Source organism: Monodon monoceros, unplaced genomic scaffold (assembly GCF_005190385.1).
Source record: "Monodon monoceros isolate NGI ecotype Baffin Bay Population unplaced genomic scaffold, NGI_Narwhal_1 Super_Scaffold_18, whole genome shotgun sequence".
NCBI lineage: Eukaryota > Metazoa > Chordata > Mammalia > Artiodactyla > Monodontidae > Monodon > Monodon monoceros.
In genome coordinates, this window is record NW_021703774.1 from 67,416,638 (window position 1) to 67,431,300 (window position 14,663).

At 39.3% G+C, this 14,663-nt stretch overlaps 1 pseudogene; it reads left to right on the forward strand.

The window, feature by feature from the left end:
* Positions 1 to 12,622: 12,622 nt before the first annotated feature.
* LOC114898146 lies at positions 12,623 to 13,580 on the forward strand (annotated as a pseudogene).
* Positions 13,581 to 14,663: the final 1,083 nt, after the last annotated feature.

The window sequence follows — 14,663 nt, forward strand, 5'->3', positions numbered from 1 at the left end:
CGCAGTGGGGAAGGGGAGGCTGGGACGAACTGAGAGAGAAACACTGACATATATATATACTACCAAATGTAAAGTGGATGGCTAGTGGGAAACTGCTGCATAGCACAGGGAGATCAGCTCGGTGCCTTGTGATGACCTAGGGGGGTGGGATAGGGAGGGTGGGAGGGAGGTGCAAGAGAGAGAGGATATGGGGATATATGTATACATATAGCTGATTCACTTTGTTGAACAACAGAAACTAACACAACATTGTAAAGCAATTATACTCCAATAAAGATGTAAAAACAAAATAAATAAAAAATCTCTCTACCATAAAAGAAAAAAAGAGTTAGTGATCAGGAAATGTGAAGATGTAGAAATAAAGTATAGCTATTGGGCTGAACAACTGGTAGCTATTTAGACTATAAATCCACCACACAGCAGAATCACCAAACTCCCAGTTCCCTGAAAGATATAGATAAAGGCCTGACACACATTCCTAAGTTGTTTTTACAGGGAGCAGACGCTCTCCAGATGAAAACTGCTGACCATAAGAACATAGACCCTAGACAGGTTGAAACCAGAAGGTTGATGATGCTTGGAACTTCACCTTGATGCCAACCAGTCTGAAAATTTTCCAAGAGCTGATCATACCCTGCTCCTTAAACACTATAAAACTCCTTACTACTCAAAAATTCTTTTGTTTAAGTAGGAAGATAAATCAGTGGGTCACACAGTCTTGAGAGCATTAGCCCACTGTGGTCCCCTTTGCCTGACAAAGCAATAAAAGCTACTCTTTTCTACTTCAACCAAAACTCTGTCTCTGTGTTTCTATTTGGCACCAGTGAACAGGGGCTGAGTTTCAGCAACAGAAAGCACACACATTATTGGCCCAAATAAGAGGAAGTCAGAACAAGGCTCTTAAATCCATACTGTGCAGTTGAAATTTTAAAAGATGGACGAAAGAAATGGAAAAAATAATTGTGACCTTTTTGTGATTCTTAGTGGCCAAGTGTTTGATGGTTAGGGCCATCATAGAGATACAAAGTGATTTGTCAGGCTCTCAACACTTCCAGAGGATCAGTGTTTTTCTAGAATGTGCAATGCTTCATTGTTATAATGAGATGAGCTAAACGGGAAATGAGGTAAGTGGGAAGCGAGAGAACTCTTAATATGGGAAAAAATGCCTGGAAAAACCTGTGTGACCTCCCATCATCTCAAGTATTATTACAGAAGATCACTCAAATTCCTCAGTGTAGAGTCCCCACCAGGTCAATGCCGTATGTCTAGCAGATACCAGAAACCTCCTAAGAAGACGTGTCAGGAGGGGAAGATGGCAGAAGAATAAGAAGCGGAGATCACCTTCCTCCCCACAGATACACCAGAAATACATCTACACGTGGAAAAACTCCTACAGAACACCTACTGAACGCTGGCAGAAGACCTTAGACCTCCCAAAAGGAAAGAAACTCCCCACGTACCTGGGTAGGGCAAAAGAAAAAAGAATAAACAGAGATAAAAGGATAGGGACGGGACCTGCGCCAGTGGGAGGGAGCTGTGAAGGAGGAAAGGTTTCCACACAGTAGAAGCCCCTTCGCAGGCGGAGACTGCAGGTGGCAGAGGAGGGGAGTTTCGGAGCCGCAGAGGAGAGCACAGCCACAGGGTGCGGAGGGAAAAGCGGAGAGATTCCCACACAGAGGATCGGTGCCAACTGGCACTCACCAGCCCGAGAGGCTTGTCTGCTCACCTGCCGGGGGGGGGCGGGGCTGCGAGCTGAGGCTCGGGCTTTGATCAGAGCACAGGGAGAGGACTGGGGTTGGTGGCGTGAACACAGCCTGCAGGAGGTTAGTGCACCACGGATAGCCAGGAGGGAGTCCAGAGAAAAGTCTGGACCTGCCAAAGAGGCAAGAGACTTTTTCTTCCCTTTTTGTTTCCTAGTGCGCGAGGAGAGGGGATTAAGAGTGCCACTTAAAGGAGCTCCAGAGACTGGCCCGAGCCTTGGCTAAAAGCGCGGAACCCAGAGACGGGCATGAGACGCTAACGCTGCTGCTGCCGCCAACAAGAAGCCTGTGTGCGAGCACAGGTCACTCTCTACACCTCCTTTCTGGGGAGGCTGTGCGGCCCGCCACTGCCAGGGTCCCGGATTCCAGGGACAACTTCCCCGGGAGAACGCACGGCGCACCTCAGGCTGCTGCAGTGTCACGCCGGCCTCTGCCACCGCGGGCTTGCCCCGCACTCCGTGCCCCTCCCTCCCCCTGGCCTGAGTGAGCCAGAGCCCCCAAAGCAGCTGCTCCTTTAACCCCGTCTTGTCTGAGCGAAGAACAGGCGCCCTCCGGCGACCTACACGCAGAGGCGGGGCCAAATCCAAAGCTGAGCCCCTGGGAGCTGTGGGAACAAAGAAGAGAAAGGGAAATCTCTCCCAGCAGCCTCAGAAGCAGCGGATTAAATATCCACAATCAACCTGATGTGCCCTACATCTGTGGAATACATGAATAGACAACGAGTCATCCCAAATTGAGGAGGTGGAATTTGAGAGCAAGATTTATGATTTTTTCCCCTTTTCCTCTTTTTGTGAGTGTGTATGTGTATGCTCCTGTGTGAGATTTTATCTGTATAGCTTTGCTTTCACCATTTGTCCTAGGGTTCTATCCGTCCTTTTTTTAAAAAAAATTTTTTTCTTAATAATTATTTTTTTATTTTAATAACCTTATTATATTTTATCTTACTTTATTATATTTTACTTTATCTTCTTTCTTTCTTTCTTTTTTCCTTCCTTCCCTCCTTCCTTCCTTCCTCCCTCCCTCCCTCCTATCTTTCTTTCTTTCTTTCTTTCTTTCTTTCTTTCCTTCTTTCTTTCCTTCTTTCTACTTCTACTAACTCTTTCTTTCTACTTTTTCTCCCTTTTATTCTGAGCCGTGTGGATGAAAGGCTCTTGGTGCTGCAGACAGGAGTCAGTGCTGTGCCTCTGAGGTGGGAGAGCCAACTTCAGGACACTGGTCCACAAGAGACCTCCAAGCTACACATAATATCAAACGGTGAAAATCTCCCAGAGATCTCCATCTCAACACCAGCACCCAGCTTCACTCAACGACCAGCAAGTTACAGTGCTGGACACCCTATGACAAACAACTAGCAAGACAGGAACACAAACCCACCCATTAGCAGAGAGGCTGCCTAAAATCATAATACGTCCACAGACATCGCAAAACAAACCACCAGACGTGGAACTGCCCACCAGAAAGACAAGATCCAGCCTCATCCACCAGAGCACAGGCACTAGTCCCCTCCACCAGGAAGCCTACACAACCCACTGAACCAACCTTAGCCACTGGGGACAGACACCAAAAACAACGGGAACTACGAACCTGCAGCCTGCAAAAAGGAGACCCCAAACACAGTAAGATAAGCAAAATGAGAAGACAGCAAAACACACAGCAGATGAAGGAGCAAGATAAAATCCCACCAGACCTAACAAATGAAGAGGAAATAGGCAGTCTCCCTGAAAAAGAATTCAGAATAACGATAGTAAAGATGATCCAAAATCTTGGAAATAGAATAGACAAAATACAAGAAATATTTAACAAGGAACTAAAGGAACTAAAGATGAAACAAACAACGATGAACAACACAATAAATGAAATTAAAAGTACTCTAGATGGGATCAATAGCAGAATAACTGAGGCAGAAGAACGGATAAGTGACCTGGAAGATAAAATAGTGGAAATAACTACTGCAGAGCAGAATAAAGAAAAAAGAATGAAAGAATTGAAGACAGTCTCAGAGACCTCTGGGACAACATTAAATGCACCAACATTCGAATTATAGGGGTTGCAGAAGTAGAAGAGAAAAAGAAAGGGACTGAGAAAATATTTGAAGAGATTATAGTTGAAAACTTCCCTAATATGGGAAAGGAAATAGTTAATCAAGTCCAGGAAGCACAGAGAGTCCCATACAGGATAAATCCAAGGAGAAATACGCCAAGAAACATATTAATCAAACTGTCAAAAATTAAATACAAAGAAAACATATTAAAAGCAGCAAGAGAAAAACAACACACAACAGAATCCCCATAAGGTTAACAGCTGATCTTTCAGCAGAAACTCTGCAAGCCAGAAGGGACTGGCAGGACATATTTACAGTGACGAAGGAGAAAAACCTACAACAAAGATTACTCTACCCAGCAAGGATCTCACTCAGATTTGATGGAGAAATTAAAACCTTTACAGACAAGCAAAAGCTGAGAGTTCAGCACCACCAAACCAGCTTTACAACAAATGCTAAAGGAACTTCTCTAGGCAAGAAACACAAGAGAAGGAAAAGACCTACAATAACGAACCCAAATCAATTAAGAAAATGGGAATAGAAACATACATATCGATAATTACTTTCAATGTAAATGGACTAAACGCTCCCACCAAAAGACACAGATTGGCTGAATGTATACAAAAACAAGACCCATACATATGCTGTCTACAAGAGACCCACTTCAGACCTAGAGACACATACAGACTGAAAGTAAGGGGATGGAAAAAGATATTCCATGCAAATGGAAACCAAAAGAAAGCTGGAGTAGCAATTCTCATATCAGACAAAATAGACTTTAAAATAAAGACTATTAGAAGAGACAAAGAAGGACACTACATAATGATCAAGGGATCAATCCAAGAAGAAGGTATAACAATTGTAAATATTTATGCACCCACATAGGAGCACCTCAATACATAAGGCCAATACTAACAGCCATAAAAGGGGAAATCAACAGTAACACATTCATAATAGGGACTTTAACACCCCACTTTCACCAATGGACAGATCATCCAAAATGAAAATAAATAAGGAAACACACGCTTTAAAGGATACATTAAATAAGGTGGACTTAATTGATATTTAGAGGACATTCCATCCAAAAACAACAGAATACAGATTTTTCTCAAGTGCTCATGGAACATTCTCAAGGATAGATCATATCTTGGGTCACAAATCAAGCCTTGGTAAATTTAAGAAAATTGAAACTGTATCAAGTATCTTTTCCGACAACAATGCTATGAGACTAGATATCAATTACAGGAAAAGATCTATAAAAAATACAAACACATGGAGGCTAAGCAATACACTACTTAATAACGAAGTGATCACTGAAGAAAAATCAAAGAGGAAATTAAAAAATACCTACAAACAATTGAAAATGGAGACATGATGACACAAATCCTATGGGATGCAGAAAAAGCAGTTCTAAGAGGGAAGTTTATAGCAATACAATCCTACCTTAAGAAACAGGAAACATCTCGAATAAACAACCTAACCTTGAACTTACAGCAATTAGAGAAAGAAGAACAAAAAACCCCAAAGTTAGCAGAAGGAAAGAAATCATAAAAATCAGATCAGAAATAAATGAAAAAGAAATGAAATGATAGCAAAGATCAATAAAACTAAAAGCCTGTTATTTGAGAAGATAAACAAAATTGATAAACCATTAGCCAGAGTCATCAAGAACTAAAGGGAGAATACTCAAATCAATAGAATGAGAAATGAAAAAGGAGAAGTAACAACTGACATGCAGAAATACAAAAGATCATTAGAGATTACTAAAAACAATTCTATGCCAATAAAATGGACAACTGGGAAGAAATGGACAAATCCTTAGAAAAGCACAACCTGCCAAGACTGATTCAGGAAGAAATAGAAAATATGAACAGATCAATCACAAGCACTGAAATTGAAACTGTGATTAAAAATCTTCCACAAACAAAAACCCAGGACCAGAGGGCTTCACAGGCGAATTCTATCAAACATTTAGAGAAGTGCTAACACCTATCCTTCTGAAACTCTTCCAAAATATAGCAGAGGGAGGAACACTCCCAAACTCATTCTATGAGGCCACCATCACCTTGATACCAAAACCAGACAAGGATGTCACAAAGAAAGAAAACTACAGGCCAATATCACTGATGAACATAGATGCAAAAATCCTCAACAAAATACTAGCAAGCAGAATCCAACAGCACATTAAAAGGATCATGCACCATGATCAAGTGGAGTTTATTCCAGAAATGCAAGGATTCTTCAATATATGCAAATCAAACAATGTGATAAACCATATTAACAAATTAAAGGAGAAAAACCATATGATCATCTCAATAGATGCAGAGAAAGCTTTCGACAAAATTCAACACGCATTTATGATAAAAACCCTGCAGAAAGTAGGCATAGAGGGAACTTTCCTCAACATAATAAAGGCCATATATGACAAACCCACAGCCAACATCGTCCTCAATGGTGATAAACTGAAAGCATTTCCACTAAGATCAGGAACAAGACAAGGTTGCTCACTCTCACCACTATTATTCAACCTTGTTTTGGAAGTTTTAGCCACAGCAATCAGAGAATAAAAGGAAATAAGAGGAATCCAAATCGGAAAAGAAGTAAAGCTCTCACTGTTGCATATGACATGATACTATACATAGAGAATCCTAAAGATGCTACCAGAAAACTACTAGAGCTAATCAATGAATTTAGTAAAGTAGTAGCATACAAAATTAATGCACAGAAATCTCTGGCATTCCTATACACTAATGATGAAAAATCTGAAAATGAAATCAAGAAAACACTCTCATTTACCATTGCAACAAAAAGAATAAAATATCGAGGAATAAACCTACCTAAGGAGACAAAAGACCTGTATGCAGAAAATTATAAGACACTAATGAAAGTAATTAAAGATGATACAAATAGATGGAGAGATATACCATGTTCTTGGATTGGAAGAATCAACATTGTGAAAATGACTCTACTATCCAAAGCAATCTACAGATTCAATGCAATCCCTATCAAACTACCAGTGGCATTTTTCACAGAACTAGAACAAAAATTTCACAATTTGTATGGAAACACAAAAGACCCCAAATAGCCAAAGCAATCTTGAGAACGAAAAATGAAGCTGGAGGAATCAGGCTCCCTAACTTCAGACTATACTACAAAGCTACATTAATCAAGACAGTATGGTACTGGCACAAAAACAGACAGATACATCAATGGAACAGGATAGAAAGCCCAGAGATAAACCCACGCACATATGGTCACCTTATCTTTGATAAAGGAATCAGGAATGTACAGTGGAGAAAAGACAGCCTCTTCAATAAGTGGTGCTGGAAAAACTGGACAGCTACATGTAAAAGTATGAGATTAGACCACTCCCTAACACCATACACAAAAATAAGCTCAAAATGGATTAAAGACCTAAATGTAAGGCCAGAAACTTTCAAACTCTTAGAGGAAAACATAGGCAGAACACTCTATGACATAAAGCACAGCAAGATCCTTTTTGAGCCACCTCCTAGAGAAATGAAAATAAAAACAAAAATAAACAAATGGGACCTAATGAAACTTCAAAGCTTTTGCACAGCAAAGGAAACCATAAACAAGACCAAAAGACAACCCTCAGAATGGGAGAAAATATTTGCAAATGAAGCAACTGACAAAGGGTTAATCTCCAAAATTTACAAGTAGCTCATGCAGCTCAATAACAAAAAAACAAACAACACAATCCAAAAATGGGCAGAAGACCTAAATAGACATTTCTCCAAAGAAGATATACAGACTGCCAACAAACACATGAAAGAATGTTCAACATCATTAATCATTAGAGAAATGCAAATCAAAACTACAATGAGGTATCATCTCACACCAGTCATAATGGCCATTCATCAAAAAATCTAGAAACAATAAATGCTGGAGAGGGTGTGGAGAAAAGGGAACCCTCTTGCACTGTTGTTGGGAATGTAAATTGATACAGCCACTGTGGAGAAAAGTATGGAGGCTCCTTAAAAAACTACAAATAGAACTACCGTATGACCCAGCAATCCCACTACTGGGCATATACCCTGAGAAAACCATAATTCAAAAAGAGTCATGTACCAAAATGTTCATTGCAGCTCTATTTACAATAGCCTGCAGATGGAAACAACCTAAGTGTCCATCATCGGATGAATGGATAAAGACGATGTGGCACATATATACAATGGAATATTACTCAGCCATAAAAAGAAACGAAATTGAGCTCTTTGTAATGAGGTGGATAGACCTAGAGTCTGTCATACAGAGGTCAGAAAGAGAAAGACAAATACCGTATGCTAACACATATATATGGAATTTAAGAAAAAAATAATGTCATGAAGAACCTAGGGGTAAGACAGGAATAAAGACACAGACCTACTAGAGAATGGACTTGAGGATATGGGGAGGCGGGTAGGGTAAGCTGTGACAAAGCAAGAGAGAGGCATGGACATATATACACTACCAAACCTAAGGTAGATAGCTAGTGGGAAGCAGCTGCATAGCACAGGGAGATCAGCTCGGTGCTTTGTGACTGCCTGGAGGGGTGGGATACGGAAGGTGGGAGGGAGGGAGATGCAAGAGGGAAGTGATATGGGAACATATGTATATGTATAACTGATTCACTTTGTAATAAAGCAGAAACTAACACACCATTGTAAAGCAATTATACTCCAATAAAGATGTAATATATACATACATATATATATATATATATATACTTGTCCACACAAAGTTGTGTGGGAGATGGAGAGAGCTCTACAGGAAAGTCAGATCTTTTTAATCACTGACTGATGAAGGAAATATTGTTTAGATGGAGAGCTCAGGGTAGAAATATAGCAGAAGAGAAAAAGATGCTTGTCTCTTGTCTCAGTAGCTTTACTTGGTTGACCACATCAGGGTAGAGAAAGATAGAGTCTTCACCCATGTTTCTTCCAACTTTGGAACCCAACAGCAACAAGGTCAGTAAATTAACTAATTTTGGGGAATGGTAGATATCCAGAGAAAGAAAAATACTCACACATGACAATAGACAGCCCTAGTATGAATATAGATACTGTGAGTAACTGTTGGGACGTCTGGGCAAGGCGAAATCAGGAAAGATTGTTATAAGGCAAGTTAGTACAAAGAAAAATGATTTCAGTTACTAAATTTCCCAAGAAATGGGTGGGATACAAAGGGGTCAAACTCATGGGATGGCTTTAAAACAACAAATGAGCATTGTGATTGATTTCTGAAATGTTTCAGGAATCAGTGTTTCAGGAATCAAGTGAGATTTCCAGTTCACTGTTAGGCATTAACGCCATTGACAATTGTACTAGACTTTACTGCGCTTTGGATAAAGATAGAGTGTTCACTGGGGAAAGTCTAATAGTTTTTCTTTTTGGTTTCGATTTTCCTTACCTTTTCTTTGGCTAGGCCACATCTCTTCAATAGAATAGGGAATTAGATCTGGGTCTGCTCAGGGGCACTTTCTTGAACTAGTAGACCAGTTTAGTTCATAGGACCATAGTCACAAGATGTGATGACTATTACTGAGGGCATCAAGACTTATGGGAAAGATCAGATATGCATATGAAAACTCAAGAACACTTAAAAGGGAAAATTATCTTAAGAGGAAAAGATATATAGATATATAAATATTACAGGAAATAGAGTGATTAGAGACGTGGGATTAGCTTTTTTTTTTTTTTTTTTGCGGTACGCGGGCCTCTCACTGTTGTGACCTCTCCCGTTGCGGAGCACAGGCTCCGGACGCACAGGCTCAGCAGCCAGGGCTCACAGGCCCAGCCGCTCCGTGGCATGTGGGATCCTCCCGGACCGGGGCACGAACCCGTGTTCCCTGCATCGGCAGGCGGACTCCCAACCACTGCACCACCAGGGAAGCCCGGGATTAGCTTTTTAAAACTAGAAAAGACACATGTAGAATTTGGTTAGTTTAAAAAGGAGGCAGATTGGGAGACTGGGATTGACATATATACACTAATATGTATAAAATGGATAACTAATAAGAACCTGCTGTATAAAAAAATAAATAAAATTCAAAAATTCAAAAAAAAATATAAAGGAGGCAGAGCTTGGAAAGAACAAGAGGATATTTCAGGCGGGAAAGATTTCTTTCAGGAATATTCAGAGACCAGAAAATGAAAGTGACATGTTTGGATTAATAACAGGTTTACTAAACTGGATTGGTAATGAATAATTTTTACAGCAACAGTAGATAAGATGGCTTTGTTTTCTGCTGAAATAATAAAAAATCGTTTCAGTGCAATATTAAAGAAAGACGATGTAGTTGGGAGTTTGATGGGACTTAAACACATAATCAATGAACAAGTATATCTATAGCTAATATAAATAATAGACCATTTATAAAGTGCCCTTTCCTAATGCACACACAACACAAGGTTATTAATCAATGACAGGCAAAAAGGGAGCTTATTTTTTCCTATCTCAGTGATTAGAAAAGTGTTATCCTAGAGGATTTGAGATTGTTTCCTTTTTAAAGAAGGAACAATTTAGAGGAAGAAAATGATGAGAATGTAAAACTTAAGTATAGGTGTGGAAGGGGAGTCACATGAGTAAACTGATACTCTAGCAAGATTAATCTTGAGGGAATAGAGGCTTGTATGAGAAAAGTAAGACCGGAAGCAGAAACATTTGGAAACCCATTACAATAGTGTAGACATTATGGCTAGACATTAAATTAGGGGTAAGACAATGGAAATAAAAGGTATTGGTAATACAGCAAAAAAAAAAGTTAAGCAGACTTTGATGATTAATTAGGTTTGAGACATGATAGGACAATAGATGCAAAAATGTGTAAAGTTGGTATCTAGAAGAACAAAAATAAGAAAATCAGCAAGGGAAATTGGTTGAGTGTTGGGGGTAAAGATGGTATGTTAATTTACTAGGGCTGATAACAAAGTATCAGACTGAATGGCTTGAACAAGGATTTATTTTCTCATAGTTCTGGAAGCTAGAAGTCTGAGATCAAGGTTTTGACAGAGTTGGCTTCTTCCAAGGACTTTCTCCTTGGCTTGTAGATGGCTGCCTTTCCTTGAATTTTCCTATGAGCCTCCTTCTGAAACTGTGTCCAAATTTCCTCTTCTTATGACACTGGTCATATCAGATTAGGGCCCAACCTAATAACCTCATTTTAATTTAATTATCTCTTTACAGGCCCTATCTCTGAATACAGTCACATTTTGAGGTATCACGGTTAGAATTTCAACATGTGAATTTTGGGGGAAGGACCCAATTCACTCTATAACAGGTGGAGGTGGCAACTTTGGGTCAAGGTGATTCATCTAAGTGGGAGAGTCCTAAAGAAAATGTGGGGATCAGGACTGAGATACAAAACAAGGAATTCTGGAGTCACATTAATTAATGAGAGTTGAAAACCTAAGGATCTTATCAATAAACTTGAATAAATGAGTTGTCTCTGAAGAAGGGAAGATGGAATGAGAAACAAAGAACAAAGATAGAATTTTGTGTTATTTTCATAAACTTGGGAGGTGGAAGACAGAATAGCCAATGAGGTAAACCTGTATAATGTAGTGTGGAATAGGCAAAAGAAGGAAAGACTTCCAAGGATTGGGTGATTAACCTTCAAAGGTTAGTGGCAACAAAGACAGAGGGAGGCCATTGAATTTTCAATCAGAAAGTCATTGGTATAATTTAAGAAAAGAGATATGGAAAGTTGAAAGATAATTGATTCAAAGGGATTCAGGAGGGAATGAAGACAGTAAATACGTATTAACATCATAGGAAATAATGATGTTGACACAAAGGAGAGAAGTAGTCTGAATAGAGATAGGACTTTCCTCTCAAGATAAGATTTGTGCATATTTGATAGCAGAAGAGAGGAAATCATTAAAGAAAGTAAAACAAATGGTTCTGAACAGGGGATAAATGAATAGGACAATATATTAAAATGTGTTGTATTTAAACTGTATTCTACAGAACACTACAGCTCTCTCTCTCCACCCAACCACCCAATATAATTATACTAGAAAAGCTTTGCATTTATTGCTTGACATAGTCAGTTTCCATCAATTATTTAATTTGACTAAAGGCTTCTGGTACAAAATACATTTCAGATCCATTTTCCTAGAAGATGGAGAAGGAAAAGAGAGATGAAAGAGAGGATGTGTTATTTAGAGGCAGAAAAAGGAGGAAGAGGTTGGAATTTATTAATGATGTCTGTCTTCATCATTAAAATGTTCAATTAAATCATATGCCAAGAATCAGATGGGGAACTGAGAGTTTATAAGGAAGAATTTTGAAACAGTTATGGGGAGATTGTTAGAAAATCAATAAGACTTGAATATGGGCAAAAACATCACCTTGCTATTCTTTCACTACCTCATCTAGTTCTTTCTTTGTCTAAATGCAGTGGTTTTAAAATATGGTCCTCTGATTAGCAGACAGCATTGCCTGGAAATCCAGTAGAAATGAAAATTCTTTGACCCTACCCCAGACGTACTGAATTAGAAACTCTCAGGATGGGGACCCGTAATCTCAGTTTTAACAAGCCCTCCAAGTGATCCTGATGCATGCTGAATTTTGAGAATCATTGGTCTAAAATACTGGCTGTGTTTTCTGACTGTATTTTTTTTCCCATACTCCAATTTTAGTTGTAAGCATCTATGGAATATGGAATATTCCTTCTTCCTCTATAGCCCCAATACAGGGATTTATTCAGATGCTGTCATTTGGTAAGTGCACTCACTCTATGACCAATAGTAAGCATCTCCTAGAAGGCTTGAGTGCAGTAGGAATTGAAATCCTCATTTCTCACCTGGAGATGGAGATGGAGAGCCCCAATCAAACCACTGCTCAGGAGTTTATCTTCTCTGCTTTCCCTTATACCTGGGGAGATCCTGTCATCTGTTTTGTTCCACTGCTCTTCATTTATGCTTTCATTGTTGTTGGAAACCCAGTCATCATCACAGTGGTCCAGCTGAATACTCACCTCCACACTCCCATGTACTTTATTAGTGCCCTTTCTTTCCTGGAGATCTGGTAAACCACAGCTACCATACCAAAGGTGCTGTCTTGCCTGCTTAGTGACAAGAGTATTTCCTTAAGTGGTTGTCTCCTGCAGATGTATTTCTTCCATTCCACAGGCATGAGTGAGGTTTTGTCTCTTGACAGCTATGGCTTTTGACTGCTACCTGGCCATCTGTAGCCCTCTTCATTATCCCATTATCATAACCCCTAAACCATGTGCCCGGCTGACTTTAAGCTGCTGTATTTGTGGCTTTATCCTGCCCCTCACTGAGACTGCCTGGATCTCCACACTGCTATTTTGTGGCTCTAATCACCTTGAGCATATCTTTTGTGACTTCCTCCCAGTGCCAAGCCTGGCCTGCCTAGACACACAAGACATCGTCATGATTCAGGCAGTGGATGTTGTCCATGCAGTGGAGATCATTACAGGTGTGATGCTCATTTTCATGTCCTATGTTGGTATTGTGGCTGTAATTCTATGTATTCGTTCAGCTGAGGGTCATTGCAAGGCATTTTCCACATACGTCTCCCACCTCACTGTCTTTCTGGTTTTCTTTGGCAGTGTGGCTCTCATGTACCTACACTTCTCTGCCACCTACTCCTTATTCTGGGATATAGCCATTGCTCTGGCCTTTGTCTCCCTTTTTTCAACCTCATTATCTGTCTGAGGAATAAAGAGATAAAGGAAGCTATTAAAAAGCACATAAGTCAAGCTAACATCATTTTTCATAAGACCAGGGACTTCAAGTAAGATCTAGTAGTTGGGAGTCTATATAATTGTTGGAGCCTTTTTATCCTCAACTCTCTACAATACATCTTTTCCTAACAGCCTTTTGCTGAAACTGGTCTCCCAAAAGTCACCAATAAAAAAAATTCACTAATAACTGAACTCGATAGTTTATTTCAACCTTTATTCAATTTGACATATTTTGGATCTGACTTTTTTGATTAAGTTTTCTGCCACTCAATTTATTCAAGGTAAATTTAATTTGTGGAAATAATCTGGGTAAAAATTTACTAATTTTAACAGAGTCGAGACTTCTGTTTGTAAGATGTGGTAATTGAAAACCATCTTCATAAGACAAAGTTCTCTCCATGGTATTCACAATGGATATACTTGAAGAATAACCCTAATTTCTAATTGAGTATTCATGTATTGATAAATAGCAGTCTAGATGTTTTTCAGCAGGTTCTATTATGAATCTCTTGTATGATTTATATCTTGGCAGTACTACACAATATTAATTCCATGTCTGTGTCAATAATAGGCACTAAGCCCTGTGTCTACCTGTATTGAGCCTGTGTGTGTCGAGTTAGTGGAGGGTGTTTTGCTGAACCCCAAATCAACTTCATTAATATCAATGACCACTAGAAATGAGGAGAATGGATAGGCCTCTTTAAAACTGACAGAGAGAGAAACCCCATAAAAGGGTTGGTTGCAGTTCTGTGGTAGTTAAGGACTATGGCAAAGAATCCCAGGCCAAGAAGGTCACTGAAGAATATTTTAAGTGCAATAAATGAACAAACAAAAACCTTGGCTCTAAAAAAAAGTAAAGTAATAAAACTAATCCATTCATTAGCTAATCAATATTTTTTCATGATAAATTGAAAAATGTAACCCTTGGTTTCACTGTAATCAAATGTATTGTACTTATTAATTAAGCAATAATATCAATAAATACCTAGTGAGTAAATAAACCAATATCACCATGCTGCATTCTGATTGTCCCAGACAACTGACCAACCATATTGGACAACAATGCTTCCCTTTCAATCTCTTCTCCCTTGGATTTCAGGATGCTGGACTCTTTATTTTTTTTAATCTTATTTTGTTTGAGGGC